We start from the raw sequence: 25,831 nt of genomic DNA, 5'->3' as shown, positions 1-25,831 counted from the left end.
GTAATCTTCATGCAGTGGATCCTCGACTTCCTTCCGTTCAATAATTTTTAATAACTCTATTGTGAAACCGTTCTCTGAAATTGATACAAATATTAGTTCCCTGTAAATACATAAATCATAATATACCTTACCTATAAAAGTATTCATTATGGTATCACACAATCCGAAGGATTTCAAAAGAACAAATAGTTCAAAATGGTTGACTGCTTCGAAACTTATCACTTCCTCGAATGTGTCCATTTTATCCGTTTGAATGATGTGGCAAAATGGCCGGTACACGCAAAATTAAAACTCAGCAATATTAGTGTAGAATATATCATAATTAACTAGTGTCAATATTTGATTTAATGGTAATATTTGAAAATCAATTTGATCATTTGATTCAAGAACGAAAAATTTTACTCCACATCCATGAATTTGAATCTAAGACTCAGTATATTTGTTTCAGTTGAATTCAAAAGCCAAAATAATTAATTCAAATATATCGTATTATGTATCTGAATGACGAGAATATTTGTTTGAAAAAAAAAAATTAATTTGAATCTGTACTACCCCATATTTGATCCAAATATATTTAATGTACTGTAACAAGCATTTGAATCAAATAAATTTTTTATTTGATTCAATAAAATTTTCAAACTTTGAATCCATACCTTAATATATTCAAATCTAATATGCATTGCAACACAAAATTTTATTCAAAGAGAGTTTTATTAGAGTCAAATTTCAAATCAAAAATAGTTTTTTTTTATTTAAACAAAATTTTGAAGTTGATTTAAAGATTCAGTATATCAGAATCTAATGTCTTCTATTTCTCTGCTTGTTGTTAGTCCATATGAAAGAGCCGTTGCTGATAGCGTAGCTGAGGTTGACCAATCAGACAGCTTGGTTCCTGAGGAAAGTAGAGTCACTGCGAATGAGCTGATGGCTTTTGTGAAAAAAATCCAAAAATATGAAGGCCCCCGGTTTCGACAACACATTCAACATTGAGCTGAAACATTTGAGTATTCGCTCATTTGTCTTCTTAGCTAAAATTTTTAACAGGTGCTGGGAGCTTGGTTACTTCCCTTCAATGTGGAAGTTAGCTAAAGTTATCCCGGTTTGAAACCGGGGAAAGATCCTTCCTTTTCCAAGAGCTATCGGCCCATCACCTTACTCTCTGCCCTATCCAAGCTGTTTGAAAAGTCAATACAAAGGCGAATTCTTGCTTTCGCAGATGAAATATTGGATATTGAAAAGGTATTCGATAATGTGTGGCACGATGGACTGGTGTTCAAACTGCATCGGTATAATTTTCCCATGTATCTTATTAAAATTATCAAAAATTATCTTGCAGATAGAGCATTCCAGGTTTCTCTGAATAATGCACTTTCAGAAAGATTTACTATTCCTGCTGGTGTACCCCAGTGTACCTAGGATACGTCCCATTCTATACAACATTTTCACATCAGACATCCCACCTCTTCCAGGTGGTGGTGTTCTGTCACAATTTGCTGATGATACTGCCATTCTTTACAAAGGTCATTAATGCTCTGAAGAATAAACTACAGACAGGTCTGGACGCTTTAACGGAACATTTTACAAGCTGGAAAATTGTGATCAATGCAGCAAAAACTCAGGTCATCTTGTTTCCACATTCAAGATCTCCAAAACTTGTTCCATCAGACGAATGCAGAATACGATTCGGTGATGAGGTCATTCAATGGTCCGATGAAGTTATCTATTTAGGACTCACCTTTGACAGACATCTGATATTCAGGTCACATGTTGACAAAATCATTCAAAAATGCAGCATACTCATTAGGTCTCTGTATCCGCTGATTTGTAGAACATCTAAACTATGCCTGAAGAATCAGATGGCTGTCTATAAACAAATCATCTACCCCGCAATTGAATACGCAGTCCCTGTTTGGCGGGGCTGTGCATGAACACACAAACTTAGGCTTCGGCGCATTCAAAGTAAGATCTTAAAGATGATTCTAAATCTACCCCCTTGGACAAGAACTAGTGAAGTACATGAGATGGCCTCACTGGATATACTAGAACAAAAATTCGAACAATATTGCACGAAATTTGAAGAGAGGTGCTCAATCTCTGAAATACAAATAATTCAAAATTTGTACGTATTAGGTTAGGGATAGTTATAAGTAGGTAGACATTTTATAAATAATTAAAATAAATATTATGATTAAACATTAGTATGTAAAACAAGAGTAACTAAAACACCTAATATTAATAACGAATCGTATGAACAACAAAGATGAAAGGCCAAAGGGTCAAAACACTTGTACTGTAAAATGTTGATGTAATACACAAAAATAAGATTAATAAACAGATATTTATGCAATGAGAAAAAAAAAATCTAATCAGTTTGGATTCTATCGCCAATGCGAGCAGATGTATTTTGTGCCGTTTGCAAAGCTAGTTTCGCTTCCGACAAGAGCGATTACGTCACAGCTGCCAGTCATTTCGATGGATGAAAAAGTATCGTTGGAAAGCATTATAAAAAATCAGCCGTTCTAATGGCTCTAAAAGTTTTCTGAAGAACTATTAGGATGTGTTGTTCGCAAATCGAAAGAAAATATCCTCAGTTTAGTGCAAATGTAGAACAGTTTGGTTAGATTTTTGCACTTTTCGCTGTGTGAAATTCACAGTAATCGAGATCAAGTGAAGCCTTCTTTGTTTTTGCGAAAAATGTGGAAAAGGGGAATACTTGCATAATTCATACAATTGATCATCTAATTGATATTCGGAACTGTTAAGGAACATGTCAGTTGTTTTCGTATTCACGACATCCAGTTATGTCTCTGACATTACCCACCCGCCTTTTTCTTACCCTTCAGTGTTGCTAGTTTTATAGAAAACTCGTTAAAGTACATTGTCACTCTGACAGTGTATCATGACAGTGTACCGCACGATGCAAAATGTGTCCTTGAAAATTTGTCGAAGTATTCCGTATTATAATTTGTATTTGGTTATAGTCCTTTATCTATGGCAACTCATTCTACGAAGAAGCATGAGCTCGGTGCACAGGCCCAAGATTTCTACTTCGATTGACTTCAAAACTTGACAAAACATTCTTGAAATGCTTCATTATAATGAGCTTGAGCTTGAGCGACCACCCCTGGTTGCTACTCCGTTACTGATCGGGATCAGCTGAAATTGTACAGGGAGTTACTAGATGATCCATCCTGGGACTGGTAAATCATCCTTCAATGTACATCTTCTGGTAATCCCAGAATTGATTGATCAGTACCGGCGCCGGCCAGGCCCGAACGTAGATCGTCTAAGGAATGGGAAGGATGTTAGTCCAACACTTGTTGTTACAAGAAGCCGTATATACTACTGCGCATTCCACAAGTGTCACGGGAGAAGGATATTTGTTAGTAAGAATTTCAGTATTGATATTATTCGCGGGAGACTTAGTATGATCCGGTTTCAAGATGCCCGGATGTACCACTAAACTCATTGACTTCCCGAGTGAACGTTTCAACAATATCCTATATTGAAGTCCCGGCAAGTCTTGATTCACAGCTCTTATTCGAGGAAACTGAAGAAAAATGTGCAATACTGTCGCGTAAAGAAAGAAAACTTCCCTATTTTATATAAATGAAATTACGCGATACAAAATAAACGAGTGAATAGGATTTAGACAAAATAGTTGATTCATTGCATTGACATATTCTAAACAGTTGTTATAAAATCATTTTAAATCACCAAATAAAGGTCAACAGATTTCACGCGCGTCTTTATTTATTATTTATTATCCTTAATTATTTCCGCTTTCTTATTTTAATTACTTATTAAAACTATTAATTCGTTATATTGGTTGATATGGGCAGCCAGCGACCGAGAAAAATATTATTTTATTTTTTGAAATATTAATATCAAATGTTTTTTACTACGTGTTCAATATATCGATATATGTTATCTCTGTTATTAACTTTGTAATATCAACGGATTTGCGCAATAGTTATAGATTATTTATTTATTTATCATTCAATTTATAATCCTGAGAGACAATCAATGGAAGAAGAAAAAATTCCAAATTCCAAACTTTTTTTGAAGTTAGACGGAAATTGATAGGTTAAATGAAGAGATAATTAAGTAAAATAGAGTAATCAGAAGTAAAACATCGAAAATATCTGATAACTGAAAGGATAAAGAAACTCCTGCAATTTTCGCCTTTTACAACATGGAAGCAGGAACCCAGTGGATCTATTCTTGGTTCAGTTTTTTTCCGCCGGATTCCACACGGCATCTAGGCTGATACTGTCCGGAGAGAGCTAATAGGTACTATCAATCTCCTAGTGGACCCCAGCCCCTCATTCTTGAAATGCTTCATTATAATAACTTATAAAAGAAAAAATATGATTTTTTGAAAATGTTAGACCCTACGGACTCCCTAGAGTAATAAATTGTTTTCTTCGATTTTATAGACAAAAAACTTTAAACGCTTTCTTCTTGAAAGCTGGTTTTGAAAGTCAGTGTCCATCGCCATTAAAAAACTACTGCACCAATCTTTTTCAAATTTTGCACACACTTTCTCTATATAAAAAACCAGACCCCAACGTTTTCCTTTTCGTTGTTTGTTACTTTGGGGAGGTTTTACAGCTACAAAATGGCGGATTTTTTCGAGAAAAATCGTAGTTTTCACTTTAACCTACCACCAAAACTTCACAAAATTAAAAAATCAAACAGAAACGTTGGAGCCTAGAAAAACTTCTACTCTATCAATGCTGTTTTGATTTGTTCAGTTCTGATTTGTCTGCGCTGAGATACAGTGGACACCGCAAATCATGATTTTTAAGAAGCGTCCTCAAAAATACCTCTTAACTGACTTATTTCTCAATATTTTTCCACAAAAAACCACAAAATGTTGTTCGAATGATGCTTTTTATCATGCAAAACATTGGAATTTATTTTGTTGAGTTCTGGAAAAACTTTGCAATGCTTTCAAACAGATCGATCTAGATGTTTGGATAGATGTAGTTTTTTCGCTTTCCATTGACTTTTTGTATTTTATTAAAAAAAAAACAGATCTGTCGCTCCCCTCGGGAAGAATAGTAACGGTAGACATCACCTTCGAGGATTGGCTCCATTCATCGATACCGAAGACGGTATTCTTAGAGTCGGCAAGCGTATGAAACATGCCTTTAACATGCCTTTCGAAAGTCGCCATCAACTGTTATTACCACTTAAACACCCTCTGACTGAGAAATTGATTCGTCATTTGCGTGAAGATAATCTTCATATCGGACAGAAAGGATTACTCGCTATAGTCAGCGTTTTTGGCCATTGCAGGCAAAATCAACTATCAGAAAGGTAATAAGAAATTGTATTACATGTTTTCGAGCTAATCCCAAAAAGGCAACTCAGCTGATGGGTGATTTGCCATCCTATCAAGTTCGACCCGCACCAGTATTTCAGACAACCGGTATCGATTTTGCTCGCCCGTTTTGTATAAAGTCTTCAACTGTAGCAAGAAAACCTATGATATTGAAAGGATATGTTTCTCTTTTTGTTTGTATGTGCACTAGTGCCATGCACCAGTCGCCGAGGATTAGTGAGCACTATTTACTCTGATAATGTCACTAATTATGTTGGCGAATCTAGAAGTTAGAATGAGTTAGAACAGTTGCTACTGTTATTTGAAGACAAAGCGCATCAGGCAGATTTAAGTAATTTCTATACAAGTCGAAATATTGTTTGGAGATTTATTCCACCGCGCAGTACACATTTCGGTGGGATATGGGAGGCTGGTGTCAAATCAGTTAAGCATCACTTGAAACAAGTAATTGGCAACCGAATATTGTCCTATGGAGAGTTTTATACTGTACTTACGCAAATCGAGGCAGTACTGAATTTAAGGCCATTGACACAGAGCTCCGATGATCCCAATGATTTCACCGCCATCACGCCTGCACACTTTCTTACCGGCAGGGAGATGAATGCGATACCCGAACCTATCTCAACTTGAAGGAATCATCACTTTCTAGATGGCAACTTGTCCAAAAAATGCAACAACATTTCTGGAAACGTTGGACGCACAAGTATTTGCCAGAATTGCATAATCGTCAAAAATGGTGTAAGAAAACGACATTTAAGATTGGCGCTCTAGTTTTGGCTTGGTAAACGACTGGACAATGCGCAATTCAGGCCCCAATGTGGTTCTTAGCCTCTTGTCCAGTAACTCCTATCCCTACCTCCCCGCGGTGCCGGCTGGGGTACGAGTAACCATAGGAAAGATCGGGTAACCAACCCCGGTGGGACCTTGGTCGTATGCTGGCAGGGAAGGGGGGGCTTGCCTTCTCTTTACAGAGAGCGAGCCTACCCGAGCGTCTGTTCGTAGGGGGACGGGGGGGAGGGGGACGGGTATAGCGTGATGCCTTTCACGCAGCCCGCGTCGATGCCTTATACGCAGCCCGCCAGAAAGATTTTCTGGTCCGAAGAGGCGAATGACCTAAGATGTTAAAGCCTCTATAATTGAAACAAAAAAAAACATTACCGTCCTTGTGTCAGTGTGGGACTCTAAACAGTGCTGACACGAAGGCCCTCCGGCGAGACAGGAGGTTGGTGTAGGTCTAACAAGCCGCCCGGAAAACACTTGTTACGAATAATCAGATACGATACAAATACGACTCGGAATAATCGGCAAAGACCTACGCGACGAAATAAGGACTACGATTGGAAGCTTGGCACATGGAACTGCAAATCGCTTGGCTTCCCAGGATACGACCGAATGCTACATGATGAGCTTCAAATCCGCGGCTTCGATGTCGTAGCACTGCAGGAACTTTGTTGGACGGGACAGAAGGTGTGAAAAAGTGGGCATCGAGCGGCTACCTTCTACCAGAGCTGCGGCACAACCAACGTTCTAGAAACGTGATTTGTAGTGTTGGGCAAGATGCGCCAGCGCGTGATAGGGTGGCAGCCAATCAGTGATAGAATGTGCGTATTGAAGATCAATCAATGTGCACTGCCCACACGAGACGAGACCCGATGACGAGAAGGAAGCATTCTACGCGCAGCTGGAACAAACCTACGACAGCTGCCCACGGCTTTGTTGTTCCTTACGGCTTTGTTGTTTTCACACGGGATGTAAAACTCGTCATCGGCGACATGAATGATCAGGTAGGCCGGGAGGCAATGTCAAACCCGTGATCGGGTTGGAGAGCCTGCACGCGGTAACAAACGACAACGGTCAACGATGCGTAAACTTTGCAGCCTCCCGAGGAATGGTAGTTCGAAGCACTTTCCTCCCCCGCAAAGATATCCACAAAGCCACCTGGAGATCACCTGATCAACAAACGGAAAATCAAATCGACCACGTTCTCATCGACGGGCGATTCTTCTCCGACGTCATCAATGTCCGCACCTACCGCAGTGCCAATATTGATTCTGACCACTACCTTGTCGCGGTTTGTATGCGCTCAAAACTATCGACGGTGCACAATACTCGTCGCACAAGAACGCCGGGACTAAATCTCGTGCAGCTACGTAGCATTCGTACTGCAGATGAATACGCGCAACAACTGGAGCAAGTGCTACCAACGGAAGAGCAGCTTGCCGCGGCGACTCTTGAAGACGGCTGGAGGAACATAAGGTCCACCGTGAGTAGCACTGCTGCAACCGTTCTAGGTACGAGGTTATCGAATCGAGGAAATGACGGCGAATGTCAGCATTTGGTCGAAGAGAAGAATGCAGCAAGGGCGAGGATGCTGCAACACCGCACTAGAGCGAACGAGGAACGATACAGACAGGCACGGAACAGACAGAACACGGTTTTCCGGAGGAAAAAGCGCCACCAAGAAGACCAAGATCGCGAAGCGATGGAACAGCCGACGACACGACCAGGCACTCCGAAGAAAAATATGCATTAAAGCTGTTCGCTAACGATTCACCGTCAGTTACCACAAATCTAGCTACCCCTTGTAAATGATAAAAATAATCTTCTCGAGCAACACTGTTTAGGTTTCTATGGACAAGTTACCAAGGAACCCCAAAACAAATAAACATGTTTTGAAAGCGGTGGAATAGTTCTATTAGTGTTAAACTTTGTCCAAATTAACCAGAAATGCATTTAAATGAACTCGATTTTCGGAATTTAATCGAAACTATGGATGAAACCAACGAACGAGGACAATGATCTGCTTCCAGCGATTCATCCGTACACTTCAACTGCTAGCTTTTCTGGGCAGTAGGATTCGGTTTAATATGCCGGTGTCAAAATTGTTTTGTGTCGATTGATTGCGCAGCAGTGGAAACAGTATTTCACCTTGTTGGCCACTATTCGAGGATTACTAGTGGAATTCCACAAAGAAATCATTTTACCGTACGTTATGCAGGTACCGCAGAGCACTAGCCTCGCTCAGCTCGTTGTCGGTCATTTCCATGTCTTCCTCGTTCGTTTGCGCTGAGCTGTTATCACACAACGGTTTCAAGTCAGCAGTGAATTTTGCATCCCAATGTCCCTAAGACCTGAATTTTGAACTTGGCATTATAAAAGACATAACTCATACTCTTCAATTTTTACATTACGCTCGAGGCAGGTAAATCCATTAAAATGTTCCGTAATATAATAACCGATCTGAAATTTATTTTGTTTACATTCATTTTGCCTTCGATATGCAGTAACCATGGTTATGGTGACTGTTATTCAAAATCAATAAATATATCAACTTGTGCTGCCAGTTTAAAAAAATCACTAGCGTTTTTGATTTGACATTTCCAGTTACTGAGGGGTAGTTAAATTTACGATACAGTTTTGATAGACGAGTGGCAGGTCGTGTCGTCGGAACAGCTGTATCGCGCAAATGATACACGGAAATTCTATGAGAATGTGAACCGCTCACGTAAAGGCTACACGCCACAGGCCGAAATGTGCAGAGATACCAGTGGTAACCTTCTCACGAACGAACGTGAGGTGATCGACAGGTGGAAGCAGTACTATGGCGAGCATCTGAATGGCGAAGCACAGGATACAGAAAACGATACAGGAATCAATCTGGGTGCACGCTCAGCCGACAACAGATTCCCAGCACCTGATCTGACGGAGATAAGTGAGAAGATCGACAAGCTGAGGAACAACAAAGCCACGGGCAATGACCAGTTACCAGGCGAGCTGCTCAAACATGGAGGAGAGGCACTGGCTAGAGTGCTGCACTGGATGATTTCTAGGATTTGGGAGGAGGAGATTCTACCGCAAGAATGGATGGATGGAGTGGTATGTCCCGTCTACAAAAAGGGCGATAAGCTAGATTGTTGCAATTACCGCGCAATCACATTGCTGAACGTCGCTTACAAGGTACTATCCTAAATCCTTTGCCGTCGTCTATCACCAATAGCTAAGGAAATCGTAGGGCCGTACCAAGCGGGATTTACAGGAGCCCGCGCCACTACGGATCACATATTCGCGATAAGACAAGTACTCCAGAAGTGTCGTAAATACAACGTACCCACGCATCACCTATTCATTGACTTCAAAGCGGCATACGACACAATCGATCGAGAACAGCTATGGCAGATAATGCACGAATACGGTTTCCCGGATAAACTGACGCGATTGGTCAATGCAACGATGGATAGAGTGATGTGCTACGTCCGAGTATCTGGGACGCTCTCAAGTCAATTCGAATCTCGGAGAGGGCTACGTCAAGCTGATGGACTTTCTTGTATCTTGTTCAATATTGCCCTGGAAGGTGTGATTCGAAGAGCGAGGATCGACACGAGTGGCACGATCTTCCGAAAGTTCGTACAACTTTTTGGCTTCGCTGACGATATTGATATTGTGACACGTAACCTTGAGAAGATGATGGAAACCTACATCGGACTGAAAGCTGAAGGCGTATCGAACTGGCCATAAATGCGTCGAAAACAAAATACATGAGAGGAAGAGGCTGTAGAGAAGAAACACTACGCCTCCCACCACGAATATTGATAGACGGTGACGATATCGAGGTGGTTGTCGAGTTCGTGTATTTGGGCTCACTGGTGACCGACGATAATGACACCAGCAGAGAAATTCATAGACGTATTTTGGTAGGGAATCGTGCGTACTTTGAACTCAGAAAAACACTCCGATCGAGAAAAGTACGCAACCGCACGAAATTGACCATCCACAAAACGCTCATTAGACCGGTTGTTCTCTATGGCCACGAGACCTGGACTATGCTGACAGAGGACTAACGCGCCCTCAGTGTGTTACCTCCAAGTTCGGTAACACTTGGTAAAATATGCACAATGTGATTAATATTTGTAAATAAATACTTCATAAATAATAGCTCCTGAATTTAACAAATATATTATTCATATAATCATATATTTTTTTATAATTATGTTTTCTTTTATAATTCTTATTATTATTATTAATTTATTATTACTACTATTTTCTTAAATTGAATTCCTCATTGTAAATTTAGATCACATTTGCATTAATTTTAAATTATTTTGTTAAATATTTACTATAAATTATTATTTAATATTCAATTTTACATCCTTGTCCATATATGGTGTCAGATTTCCCCTAAACCAATAAACACAAATGAAGTGCAATTCTATACATAATTTAATGTAAAACAAACACCCTGTTGTATTCTCTAAAATTTGAATTTAAAATTTGCTATAAAAACTTCCCGAGCCCCTTGACACCATAAAATTCCTATCATCTGGCATTACCCGCTACCAACCAAAAATGAAATGTCATTCGGCCCGTTCGACTTCTCTGTCAGGACGCCGCCGGGTATATAAACACCAGCGAATGATCATTCGCTCTCTTATCTGGTAACAAAAGTCTAGCAATATAAAGTGGCGTTATTAATAAGTACGCATTATTCTTCCAGTGACAAAAGTGTTGACCACCGGTCTAAAAATAAGTGATTGTGAATAACCCTGCACCGGGTGGAACCTAGTGTCCGATGAAGGTCCCCCGATATTCACCGCAGGAAAAGTGTCCAGTCCGACGGATGAAATCCGCCGAGATATTGTGTGAGGTTTTGCACGTGCCAGCTAAACGGTGGTGAAACGGTAGCCATTGTTTCTTCCTGCCGCGGCTACAATTCCGCCTGGTGGACAGACAAAGCATCGGAGAGTCGGCCGCTGGAGATCGTCGCTAGAAGACAACGCATCAAAAACCGTAAGCGGATGCCACGTTATCCTTTTTCTTTATATTCCCAGTACTAAATTTTATAAAATGAAAGACTTAAATAAACCGTTCGTTCTCATTGTGCATAGAAATTAGGTTTTTTTTAGTGTTAAAATATTGTTCCCTTGTCGATATTCTTTTATATTTTTTTCGAATTAAATGCAAGGGAAGTAAGTTCGCCTTTCTCCCGGGTAATCGACCCGAGCCGAGCAGGTTAGAAAAAAAAGGTAAGAAATTGAAGCCTAATCTAACCTAAATAAAAGAATCAAAAGTGACACACGTGCTTTATAATCGTTACAAAATGGCGCCCAACGTTAAATAAAACAATAAAAAGGTTTCCAATTTCCAATTAAATTGTAACCCTTTTTCTTATCGTGCTCCGGAAGGAATTACAACCAATTGAAATTGTTTGAATTATTGGTATATATTATATATTACACAATACATATTACATACTACATATTATATATTACAAAAAAGTGCAAAATAAAAATCTCATTCCGAGTGATGACAATGTCTAACAGCAAAAAAAATTTCTACATTTCACGTGTTCGACCATATACCCGAATTCAGCCATTGAGATCGTCGGAAAAATTCCTTTATTAATATATTTTTTTTCATTATCGCGTTAGGATTGTTCTTTTATATTGTTTGCCAATATATTTCAAATTTATTCTAATTGTAAACGTCTTATATGTCCTTCAATTTTTTCTACACATCCCATTGTTCTTTTTTTTTTAAATATTTCAACAATGGCGAATATGGAATTAACTATTGATCAGGCAGTAGTATTGATGAAAACGTGGTACTTCGAAATGAGAATAGACCACCTAGATCAAGATGAGATATTATTTGAAACCGCAGTAAGATCTATAGTGATTCGTGAGGATCCCACATTTTCTCGAAGAAAACGAAGCTTGCGAGAACACCTAGAAATTGAAAAAGCTGATAATAAATTATACGACACTCAGCTTACAGTTGATATTGAGGAAGAAATTCATCTATGTCAGCAAAAATTTTCTGAAATTAGTAACAAATTAAAATCTAAAGATCATAACTTATTGAGCAAAAGTAAAACACGGTTGTCTCACTACGCCCATCGTATTTATCAACTATTTAATCAAACAGATTGTCCACCTCAATTAGAAATAACATTAAAAAAACTTTTTATAGAAATAATTAGTAAAATTAAATTAGAGTTTCACCCAGAAGTGGCAGAAATCGAAGAAAACCAGGACGAGGAAAATCTAGTAGACGTTTTCGATGAGAATGAAGATGATGAAAGTGTCGAATCAGCTAATGAAAATTCTGATGATTTCTTGACATCTGATGAATCACCTGACACACAACAAAATAATACCTCAATAGACATTAATTTGATTCAGTCTTTGCAAAAGAGAATCACACAGCTAGAGACGGAATTGTCGAAGTTACATTGCAATTGTAATACAGTTCAAAGAAAGACCTCACAAAATCAATCGATTCCTCCAACCTCTATTTTAAAGCAAACAACTAACACTAATATTAATTCTAATCAAAACGGCGAATCCTCCAATCATCCGGGTTACGGTTGGAATTTTCCAACCCATGAAAGTTGTTATTCTTTACCATTCTACGAAAATTCGTGCCAAAACTGGCAACAACCTAGCATACAACCACATATTCCATGTGGTCCATCGACATCTTCATACAATAATCGTTTACGAAATACTCCGAATAATGAAACCAACTCTCATTCTAATCCCATACATTTGAATAACTCTCAGCACAGATTACCAGTATCAAAATGGCCAATCTCAAAATACGATGGAGAAGACCAAGGACTTAAGTAAAATGAATTTTTAGAAATAATTCAAGCCCTTTCCGTGGCTGAACATGTTTCTGAAACTGAGTTATTTGCATCAGCAGTACATTTATTTACAGGTCCGGCACTCAAATGGTATATGACCATGCGCAGCACCGGTCGCCTTTTAAATTGGCAACATCTAGTGCTAGAACTCCGACGTTCTTTTATGCATCCAGACCTAGATGCTCTGATAAAAATGAAAGTATACCAGCGTAGGCAACAAAGGAACGAATCGTTTCTTGAATTCTACCATGAAATGGAAAGATTATTTCGTACAATGAGTACTCAATTACCCGAGTACGAGAAAGTTCAAATTTTGTTACAAAATATTAGAATCGATTATAAGAAACAATTGAACTTTATTCCCATCACGGATTTAGCAACACTAGTAGCAGCTGGTCAAAAAGTGGATTCACTTAATTTTTCAGTATACAACAAAATTTTTGGTAGCGAAAAATCGGTGACCTTTTTAGAAAACTCTTCATCTGAGCGAAAACAAAAGAAGATTGCACCGCAATCTCAACAACCATCTAGTCCGCAACATAAATCTCAAAATAATTCCAACCAAGTATCTAAACAGGCACGTAATGATTCGCAAAATCAACCACAAATAGCGGCAAACCGTAGCCACTCTCATCCTACTCTTGAGTCTTTAATCGACAATCACCATCCACTACCGCCAAACCATTGTTTTAATTGCGGTAATTTCGGACATAAAACGCGATCATGCAAAGTACCAATCGGTGTGTTGTGTGAAAATTGTGGATTTCGCGGATACCCTTCGAATAACTGTCCCTATTGCATAAAAAACTCGGCGGCTGCGAACAAAAACCGCCGTTCGCAATGCCCTTAAGCGCGTCCGATTCAAAATTATCTTTTTCATCTAATTTTCTCTTAGCATCTAAATCTACTTATGAAAGTAGTCCATCGATTTTCTCGATTTCTTACCCTTGTAAAAATGATAACCGACCTTACACAACCGTGAGTTTGTACGGTATAAAGTTTCGCGCCTTACTAGATAGTGGCAGCAACCTTACCATCATTAATAAGTCTATATATCAAACGTTAAAATCTCCTAAAGTCTCTCCTCTTCAAATACCGATTTTGTTGCGTACGGCTAGTGGAGAAAAATTGAACATATTAGGACAATTAGATCTTCCATTCACTTTCAACTCGACGACAAGAATTATTCCCACTCTAGTAGTCCCAAATTTGGCTATCAATTGTATTTGTGGCATGGATTTTTGGAATAAATTTAATACTAAACCTGCGGTTCAAAATTGTTTCACAATTGAAGTAGGTAATGAGTCTTTAACTACTCGTTCACCTGCACCGACAGTTCTCACTATCGAGGAATAAAAACGTATCGCGGAAGTGAAAAACCTCTTCTTGTCAGCACAGAAAAATGTAGAGCTTACTTTAACTCCTTTAGCCGTTCATCGAATTGAAATCCGAGATGAATGGAAGCAAAAACCTCCAATAAGGCAGTTCCCCTACGTTATGTCCCCTCGAACCCAAGGTCTAGTATCAGAAGAATTACAACGACTTTTGAAAGCAGGAATAATCGAACGAAGTAACTCTGAATGGTCGTTGAATTGTGTACCGGTAATAAAACCAAATAAAGTTCGACTTTGCTTGGACGCGCGCAAAGTAAACGAACGGACCGTTCGCGACGCGTATCCTCTACCACACCCATGTCGCATTTTGGGTCAACTACCCAAAGCGAAATTCTTATCTACCATCGATCTTTCAGAAGCTTTTCTGCAAATACCTTTGCATCCAAACTCTAGAAAGTATACAGCATTTAGCGTACAGGGCAAGGGTCTTTTCCAATATACACGAATGCCGTTTGGCTTGATGAACAGCCCAGCAACACTTGCCCGGCTCATGGACCGCGTACTGGGTCATGGAGCCTTAGAACCGAACGTCTTCGTATACCTCGACGATATAGTCGTGGTTACGGAGACGTTCGAGCAGCATGTACAGTTGCTGCGTGAGATTGCCAAGCGTCTAAGTCAAGCAAATCTCAGTATTAACTTAGAAAAATCTCAATTTGGTGTTTTTGAAATACCATTCTTAGGGTATCTACTGGGAAGGGACGGTCTGCGTACAAATCCTGAAAAAATAAGGCCTATTGTGGAATACGCGAGACCCGATACCATAACCAAACTAAGAAGATTTTTGGGAATGGCCAATTATTATAGGCGATTCATACCTGAGTTCAGTGGTATTTCCTCTGCGCTTACAGATCTCTTAAAAACAAAGACAAAAAAGATCACTTGGAACGAACAAGCCGAGGAAGCTTTTTGTGCTATCAAAGAATTACTTATTTCTACTCCCGTTCTCGGCAGCCCAAATTTTAATTTACCTTTTTCCATTCAAACGGATGCCAGTGACGTTGCTGTCGCCGGAATACTTACTCAGCAACAAGAAGATGGGGAAAGAATCATCTCTTATTTTTCGCACAAGCTGACAACAGCTCAGAAAAATTATCATGCCGCGGAAAAAGAAGCACTAGCAGCTCTTTTAGCCATTGACGCGTTTCGCGGATATATTGAAGGCTATCATTTTACATTAATCACAGATTCGTCTGCTTTGACACATATTCTAAACACTAAATGGAAAGTTGGTTCTCGGTGTAGTAGATGGAGTCTGGTGCTGCAGCAATATGACATGACGGTTGTGCACCGGAAGGGCAAAGATCATGTCGTTCCGGATGCCTTGTCGAGAAGTATTGCTGCTGTCCAAAATTCAACTACCACATCGTGGCGCGATTCAATGATAACCAAAGTTGAAAAGAATCCAGATAAGTACATTGATTTTAAAGTTGAAAATGGTCAGCTGTATAAATTTGTAACCTCAAAAAGTGAACTATTCGACAGTCGTTTCGAGTGGAAATTAATTCCTGAGCTCGACGATGTCCCCAGAATTCTTCAAGAAAACCATGATGATGTATTCCATCTTGGTGTCGAAAAAACTCGTAACAAAATTCAGAAACGTTACTATTGGCCCAGAATGGCCACGATTATTCGCCAATATGTTCAAAATTGTCAAACATGCAAAGAGATCAAGCCAGCATTCGTAGCAGTGACTCCCCCCATGGGTAAAGCTAGAGAGGCGTCTCGACCTTGGCAAATAATATCTTTAGATTTCGTAGGCCCCCTACCACGAAGTCGTAAGGGAAACCAACACATGTTAGTAATAACAGATTACTTTTCCAAATGGGTGATGATACATCCCTTACGAAAACTTGAGAGTTTAGCCATGTGTGTAGTTCTTCGCGATCAGTGGTTTTTCAGAAATTCTGTCCCAGAGATAGTAATTACCGATAACGGTAGTCCTTTTGTCTCTAAAGAATTTAAAAACTTGCTGGATCGCTTCGGAATAACACACTGGTTAAACTCCAAGTATCATTCTCAAGCTAACCCGGTTGAGAGGGTAAATAGGACCATAAACGCAGCTATTCGATCATACGTGAAAGAAGATCAGCGTCTGTGGGACACTAAAATTCCGGAAATAGAATTGATTTTAAATACCAGCATACATTCATCTACCGGACTAACCCCATACTTCATCACGCATGGTCATGAGCTATCGGAAAAAGGCTCTGATCATCGTCTCTTTCGTCACGGTGAAAATTGTTCTGAGGAAGAGAGGGAAGCACATCGTAAGCAAATGTTCAATAAAATATACGATTTGGTTAGTAGAAACCTACTTAAATCATACGAATCATCACGAAATCATTATAATCTCCGTCATAAACGTTTCTCAAAAGCTTTTAGTCCGGGTCAGTTAGTTTTTCGGCGGAATACCAAACAATCTAGCGCTGTGGAGTGCTACAACGCGAAATACGGCAGGCAATATTTACCCTGTAAGGTGACTGCGAAAGTCGGCACCAATTCATACAGGTTAGCAGATTTATCGGGAAAAGATTTGGGTGTTTGGCCGGCAAATCATTTAAAGCCGGGATAATTAAACCAGTTTTTCTTGGTATCTCTTCTGTTTTTTTTTCTGAGTGATGTCCTATTACAACACATCAGATTACGTTCGATTCCTTAATACGATCGGTTTCGTCGACGAACCAGCAAGATCGATAACGAATCACATAGATCTAGTTTATATTATGGGGCGCCTTAGGATAAATCTAATTTTAAAGATAAATGTATCAGTTAAGGACTGAATGATAACGTATGAGTGAAACGAATTGTTTGAGGTGAATGTAAAGAATGAATGGATTATGTATGAGATAGACTGATTGAAAAAGATGAATGAATGAATGTGTGATTGTTGAAAAAAAAAAAGAACATATGGAAAGAATTTTGGTCAGAGGCTTATCATTACTGACCGACAAAAAAAAAGGATTAATAATAAAAATTTATTTTGATAACTCCTTCGCGATTGATCGAAGTAGTCAATATATCTCGACAGTGATTTGATTGAGTTTGGGTATTCTGGTCGGAACAGAAAGGAAATAAAACACCTATCTATCTGACGGATTCTGAGAAAAAAAAAGCACTACAATACCAGAAAAATCACGACGAATTACAAAACAAACATAACAATTTTACAGCATGGTGAGTCTCACCGCTTAAATTTTGCAAAAAATCGAAGGAAAGAGCTCCCCTTGAGGAAAAATCATCCTTCCATTTTTTATTCAGAATTTAGGAGGAAGTAGACCCATGCTTAAGTCAAAATTCAAGGATACATAAATTCACGACAGCATGGAGAGTCTCACCGGTGGCGTTTCGTACAACACGAGAGAAAAGAGCTCCTTAGGAAAAATCATTGTCTTGTGTTGACCGAAACTACCACAGGAAGTAGGCCCATGCCCCTAATAGATGTGGCGAGTCTCACCGTTGAAGAATCTGATAATTTGGAAGAAAAGAGCTCCGTTTCGGAAAAATCATTGTTCCAAATTACCTTGGTACTTCAAGGGAAGTAGGCCCACGTCAGACGAAAGTGTGGCGAGTCTCACCTTTACAGAATCACGTATTTTCGAAGAAAAGAGCTCCCGTAAGGGAAAAATCATTGTTCTAAAATAAACTGCTACTGTAAAGGAAGTAGGCCCACACAGGGAATACCGTGGTGAGTCTCACCCTTGCAATGTCATATAATTCGAAATAAAAGAGCTCCCCTATGGGAAAAATCATTGTTTTGAATTAACTTGACGTTCCAAAGGAAGTAGGCCCACGATATTCGACACTCAACAATCTACACTAAACACTGCCAATAATTCAAAAAAAAAATATAACATATTTTTTTCATCCCGACTCCGGGAGGATTGTTACCTCCAAGTTCGGTAACACTTGGTAAAATATGCACAATGTGATTAATATTTGTAAATAAATACTTCATAAATAATAGCTCCTGAATTTAACAAATATATTATTCATATAATCATATATTTTTTTATAATTATGTTTTCTTTTATAATTCTTATTATTATTATTAATTTATTATTACTACTATTTTCTTAAATTGAATTCCTCATTATAAATTTAGATCACATTTGCATTAATTTTAAATTATTTTGTTAAATATTTACTATAAATTATTATTTAATATTCAATTTTACATCCTTGTCCATATATGGTGTCAGATTTCCCCTAAACCAATAAACACAAATGAAGTGCAATTCTATACATAATTTAATGTAAAACAAACACCCTGTTGTATTCTCTAAAATTTGAATTTAAAATTTGCTATAAAAACTTCCCGAGCCCCTTGACACCATAAAATTCCTATCATCTGGCATTACCCGCTACCAACCAAAAATGAAATGTCATTCGGCCCGTTCGACTTCAATGTCAGGACGCCGCCGGGTATATAAACACCAGCGAATGATCATTCGCTCTCTTATCTGGTAACAAAAGTCTAGCAATATAAAGTGGCGTTATTAATAAGTACGCATTATTCTTCCAGTGACAAAAGTGTTGACCACCGGTCTAAAAATAAGTGATTGTGAATAACCCTGCACCGGGTGGAACCTAGTGTCCGATGAAGGTCCCCCGATATTCACCGCAGGAAAAGTGTCCAGTCCGACGGATGAAATCCGCCGAGATATTGTGTGAGGTTTTGCACGTGCCAGCTAAACGGTGGTGAAACGGTAGCCATTGTTTCTTCCTGCCGCGGCTACAATTCTGCCTGGTGGACAGACAAAGCATCGGAGAGTCGGCCGCTGGAGATCGTCGCTAGAAGACAACGCATCAAAAACCGTAAGCGGATGCCACGTTATCCTTTTTCTTTATATTCCCAGTACTAAATTTTATAAAATGAAAGACTTAAATAAACCGTTCGTTCTCATTGTGCATAGAAATTAGGTTGTTTTCAGTGTTAAAATATTGTTCCCTTGTCGATATTCTTTTATATTTTTTTCGAATTAAATGCAAGGGAAGTAAGTTCGCCTTTCTCCCGGGTAATCGACCCGAGCCGAGCAGGTTAGAAAAAAAAGGTAAGAAATTGAAGCCTAATCTAACCTAAATAAAAGAATCAAAAGTGACACACGTGCTTTATAATCGTTACAAGTGTTTTCGAAAGAAAGGTATTGAGGACCATCTATGGCGGAGTGCAGATGGAAGACGGAACGTGGAGACGGCGTATGAATCACGAATTGCAACAGCTGCTAAGAGAACCATCCATCGTACGGACAGCTAAAATCGGACGTCTACGATGGGCTGGGCATGTCATAAGGATGTCGGACGACAGCCCAGTGAAAATGGTTCTTGAATCTAATCCGACTGGTACAAGAAGAAGAGGAGCGCAGCGAGCAAGGTGGATCGATCAAGTGGAGGGTGATCTCAGAAGTATCCGTGCCTGGCGACGAGCAGCCATGGACCGAGTTTTGTGGAGACGTATGCTTGATACAGCAAAGGACACCCCAGGCCTATAGCTGTTAGGTAAGGTAAGGTAAGCTCTAGTTTTGATTGCTGATTCCAGCGCATCGCCAGCACAATGGTCACTTGGTCAACACTACAAAGGAAATATTTAAACGAGCTATTACGGAGATTTTTCCACTGCCTTTGGATGTGGACGAACGTTCTGAAAATTGAAATGAAAGATTTCAACGCGGTGAGCATGTTCAGTGTATTGATCCAAAAAAGACAACCTATATAAGCAAAATAACCTGCGTGGCTACGGATTCTTTTGAAATATCCCATGCATTTAGCCAATTTTTGGTAGATTTTGCCATTAAAAATGCCTTACACTTCGTTTCCCGAGGCTGGGTGTCAATTTAAAACATGCAAAACTAATCGCGTAACATTTTTCTGTCATAATTTTGAACGCTTATAACTCAGTCATTTGTTGATGGATTTATATAATTCAACAACCAATCGATTCGGAAACATTTAACTTAAACTTATGAGATAACGTCATTTGAATAATTCAATTGCATACCATTGAAAAATTGGTTTAAATTGAGTATTTTATTTTGGTCCTCTGGTAACTGTCAGGCCAATTTTTCGGATTTAATTTGCAGCGTTTGTTCCTCGATGATTTGTTAATGGATTTTTCTCATTTAAATAATTCCTAAGCTTCAATATTGTAAGCATAAAAATGTTTTAATTTGTCAACGGATCGGTTTGATTACTTAAATCTTCATTCCCATACGAACAAAATGGTGACGCGAAAATGGATTCAGTATAAAGTTGTGTTATGATGATAATCATAGATACTTCTTTTTCATTATATGTGACGGAACATGTTGTTGTCCCACCAGGAATTAAACGCCTCAAAAATTCAAAATTAAATTCTGAAACTTATGTAAAAGTGGCCTCCTCGGTTTAGTCGACGACACGACCAGACACTCCGAAGAAAAATCGGAATAAAAAGTGTTCGTGAGCGATTTACCACCAGTTACCATAAATATAGCGACCCCTTGAAAATGACAAAAACTAACTTTTCGAGCAACACTGTTTAGGTTGCTATGAACTAGTTACCAAGGAGCACCAGAATAAATAAACAAACAGTTTAAAATTGTTGTGGAATAATTCCACCGTCTTTATTTTTGTGTCTTTTCCGGTTATTTAGTGAATTCCGGAGAGCAACTAAATAATTTTAATCATCATCGATGCAAATTATGATGAAGCTGAGTGCAGGTGAGTGCTTGAATTTTATTATTAAATAAAAATTTTCTATTTGCAGTTAACATTCTTTCGCCGACTTCGAAAATGTTTCTGGACATGGGCAAACAAATAGAGCAGTTTAACAAGTCATTATCCTGCAGTTCCACGGTTACCAAACCAGCCAGAGTGAGGAAATGCGACATTTTGCACGGAAACTAAAGCGGTTTTAAGATGATTACTTCCACTGTTTTTCTTATTATATACAATTAATAATTACTACGTAGGTTTTGATCGTATACCGTAATTACCGTATCTATGTAGAAAATATATTTACATTTTCTAAATTATACAATGATCTTGTTATATTATACACAGAAGTCCGAATATTCATAATTCTTTTTGTAGCATAATCTTCTAGTTTGTTGACTAATTGCTATGTGATAGTTACCATGTTTTTTTTTCTTTCATTTTTAAATATGTATTTTGTTAGTCATAGAGAATTACAGTGGCAGCATGCAATGATTAGTTTTGATAGGTCAGGAAAATATTTTCGATAATGGGAAGACGTTGTTGCGTTGCTGTGTGTTTCAGTCGTGAAGGAGATCCAGTATCTTTCTATTCGTTTCCTACGAACAGTAATATGTAAATTTAAACCAGATGGTAGATAAATAGTTTGGATATACATAATTTAGTTGATTGTTCACTTCATTTCTGACGGTCGTAAGACATGTCCACGGAATACCAAACGAAATTAACAATAAATTGCAGTGAGAAACACTTTCGACTTCTCAAAAACGCTAGTGGTAAAAAAAAATTAAGATATTCTTGAATTATTTTCAAAATATATGTATTTTTATTTCATGCTTTAATAACTTTTGCTTTTAAATAATTATTTTCATTTTGATTTTGTCAGAAAAAGACAACCGATTCTTTCAATATCATGTTATTTTTATTTTCGTTTGTATGTCCTTTTACTACGAGTAAACTGTTTTCAATAAAAAACATTGTTTACAATAGTTGCATAAAACAATTTTTTTATGTTCCTAATTCGCATTATTTTGAGTTCCAAACACAGTTGCGCGCTGTAAATGTACCCATAGGCAAATCATTCACTACCACCCGACAATACAACTTTCTAGCTATGAATATGAAATGATGAAAGCCTTCCTCTCTGTGGCAGCGACGAAAATGTTCTAGTTCATTAAAAAAAAGACGAAAATTAAAAAAAATAATCCAAAATGACTCAAAACCCTCTGAAATAATGAATTTAATACCTGCCAGCGGGCCAACTACACTCAGTGGTTTCGTTTTAAGTGAGAATCTCTTGTTTTTGTTTACATTTCTTATGTAGTTACCAAGGCTACTGGTAACTGTTTTTCAAAATCAATAATTTACCAACTTGTGTTGCCAGTTCCAACATTTTTTCAAGCGATTTCGTTTTGACATTACCAGTTACTGAGGGGTAGTTAAATTTGCGATACAGTTTTAATAGTCGAGTGGCAGGTCGTGTCGTCGGTTTAGTAGTATAAATGAGTTCCACAGGCTCACATATACAGTACAATTAGATGCAATATCATATAGTATCAAAGATAAACTCAAGGTAAGTTTACCTGCGATTTTACATGTATCGTTTGAATAGGGACCCTCGTAGAATTTGGTTAATGGCCAGTGTCAGTTCAATTATTATTTGCTTCAAAACAATAAGCGTCTGATGTCTACACGCGTTGTAACTATGACAATGTTTATACATGTGTTAATAACATCAAGTTAGGATATGAACAAAATTTCTGAATTTTGTTGCGTATCCATTCCGTATATTCCTAATATGCCAAAGCGAAAATCAATGTAAGTAACTAAATATTTTTTGAGGACTGTTTCACATGTTTTCTTCCTCGTATTGTTGCCATATTATTTACTGACATTTTTCGAACATTATCGTCGATTATGAAGAAGGATTAATAAAATTACACTATTACTGAGTTTTACTTTTTCGAGAAACGTACAAACTTATTGATTTTATAAACAGTTTATCGATTCAAGAGAAGATTTTATTTATTTTAAAGAAAAATGTTGTACCAGCATTTTTCGTGAAAACAAATAAAATCTTCTCTTGGATCGATTAACTGTTTATAAAATTAATAAGTTTGCGCGTTTCTTGAAAATTATTATAGTAAAATAAAATAGTTTCATTTGTTCAGGTTTAAATCTTTAGGTTGTTTGTATCTAAAATTGAGCTTCCAAGTAACTTTGAATTTATCATAATTGACTTCTACACTCAAATAAAAATTCACGTTCGATTCACTTGAAAAATCACGTAGAATGGTTTCAAATGTCAAATTGAATATTTTACGTTACGAAAATGAATGTTATACCATCATTCCCTAAAATGAATAGAGTCATCACATAAGGTTTACGTGAATTGACCAAACGTCAAACAATCTACGTGAATTTCCAGTGTGAAAAACTCGATTTTGAAAATGGCGAGCAGTGGCCCTCGAAGTGTAAGTAGTGTAAATATTTGCGAGAAAAGTTATTTAATTACAATTTTTTACTCCATCGACCGGACCATTCCAGTATGAAAGTTTTCATGTGTTCAACTGGACCGAGTGCCTGCGTGAGTCCGGAAGTTTACCCGCTCCTGCCGAATGCTTCAAACAGGCCGTCGTTATGAAGTTAGAGACACTGGAACCATGTAATGCGACTTCAACCTGCATCGGTAGTGTTGTGGGAGTTCTTGGATCTCGAATTCGGCTTCGGTTGGATGGCAGTGAACATAAACGATTTCTGGAGGCTTGTCGATTTGAGATACCACGACGTTATTAGTTGCTTTTTAAGGCATTGGAATTATATGACAATTTTCTGAAATAAATGTTTTATATTTCATGGCATTTTTCATTTCATAGATTTATATCAAAACCTGGAACCTCCCTTTTGACTTCAACCAATATATAAAATAGTAATTTTCTTGTATCTAAATTTGATATGAACTGATAGATAAATGTGATATGAACAGTACATTACATTTTACCTATGAAACACGTAAATTTTACTGGATTATGCGTTAAACAGCTTTTAAATGCCAGTCCATTAAAACCTACTTGAAAAGTAGGGTGGAAAATATTAACATAACTTTTAACGTAACTATGCTATGATTATTATTTTGAGTGTAGTTAAAGGACGTTATTCAAAAACTAAACAATGTAAAAAATTGTGGAAAGGGATCAAAATTGAATAGAATCAATTATCAAGAAAAAGTCTAATTGTCAATTTTATCATTCGCTAACAATCTAAGCGCTTAAACTAGAGCAAGTTTGTAATTAGTCAATTGAATAAGTTTTTGCCTTTCTCATATAGAAAGGTTATGCAATCACTTGAAAAACCGACTAGTGAAAATTGGCCCGGAGGGCCAAGTGTCATATACCATTCGACTCAGTTCATCGAGCTGAGCAATGTCTGTGTGTGTGTGTGTGTGTGAGAGAGAGAGAGTGAGTGTGTGTGTTTGTGTGTGTGTGTGTATGTGTCAAATAATCTCACTAGGTTTTCTCGGAGATGGCTGAACCGATTATCAGTAGGCAACTAAACAAACCGATTCCGGCTATCCTGGTTCCCGGTATCAGGTTCCGGAAGTACCAGAAATAGTGGTCAAATATACCAAAATGGATCTCACTCACTTTTCTTAGCGATGGTTTGACCGATTTCCACAAACTTAGATTCAAATGAAAGGTCTTCCGGTCCCATACAGAATTCCTGAATTTCATCCGGATCCGACTTCCGGTTCCGGAATTATAGGGTATATTGTACACCGTCACTTAAACCGGCGAAACAAAAAACGTGTAAATTTTTCTAAACTGGTCTCAAAACTACACAAATCGATAGTCATTATCAGTAGGCAACTAAACAAACCGATTCCGGCTATCCTGGTTCCCGGTATCCGGTTCCGGAAGTATCAGAAATAGTGGTCATATATACCAAAATGGATCTCACTCACTTTTCTCAGCGATGGTTTGACCGATTTCCACAAACTTAGATTCGAGTGAAAGATCTTCCGGTCCCATATGGAATTCCTGAATTTCATCCGGATCCGACTTCCGAATCCGGAGTTATAGGGTGCGTATTAGAAGAGTTTGTGTGTCATGTTAGTTGGTGGCCGTACGAACCGACTTCGATTATACCGGTTCTCGGGCTCCGGTGCCGGAAGTGCATATAATAGTGAAACCATTTCGTTCTCTTAAGGATGGCTTACGCATTCAAAGCACTGTTTTATTCTGTATGTTATGCATAAACAATCACTTGGTTTCTTTTGAAAATCGAAGAGAAAATTTTTGAATGGAATACCAAAATATTATATGTACATGAGAAAGGCATCATTACACCACTAGGTGAATTAAAACAGGTTTTAGTTTAGTGTATCATCAGCATTATCATCTTTATTTTTGTATTTATTATGAAGACCCTAGAAACGTTCCATTTTTAATGTTATTGTGCTCGGTCGTGTCTTGAATACAACCCTCTAATTTTTTTTCTCTTCTTTTTTATCGACGAAATAAAGTTCATTATTTTCTTGAAGCGTTACCGAACGCGTGCGTTTTTATTGTTCCGGTAGATGAAATGTTAACAAAATACAGTCCACACGAACAGCTAGAGTGGGCACCAGCTCGTATAAGCTTGTAAATGACTCCGGGAAAGCCCTAGGCGCAGGGTTGTGAACGGTACTGGAGAATGACACCAAACAGCAGACAGGCAAACCGCGCAAATAACAGCAGTCGCCGATTGTATTTG

The 25,831-nt window shown here is 38.1% G+C and overlaps 1 long non-coding RNA gene across 1 annotated transcript; it reads right to left on the bottom strand.

Moving 5' to 3' along the window:
• Positions 1 to 21,979: 21,979 nt before the first annotated feature.
• LOC131430441 (uncharacterized) lies at positions 21,980 to 22,558 on the bottom strand. The gene is made up of 2 exons (XR_009229528.1): positions 22,327 to 22,558; positions 21,980 to 22,245 (listed from the first exon to the last, which is right to left on the bottom strand). It is a non-coding gene; the product is annotated as an uncharacterized LOC131430441 (long non-coding RNA).
• Between the last annotated feature and the right edge of the window lie 3,273 nt (positions 22,559 to 25,831).

This window comes from Malaya genurostris, chromosome 2, assembly GCF_030247185.1.
Source record: "Malaya genurostris strain Urasoe2022 chromosome 2, Malgen_1.1, whole genome shotgun sequence".
Classification (NCBI taxonomy): domain Eukaryota; kingdom Metazoa; phylum Arthropoda; class Insecta; order Diptera; family Culicidae; genus Malaya; species Malaya genurostris.
This window is presented reverse-complemented; position numbering and strand designations above follow the sequence as displayed.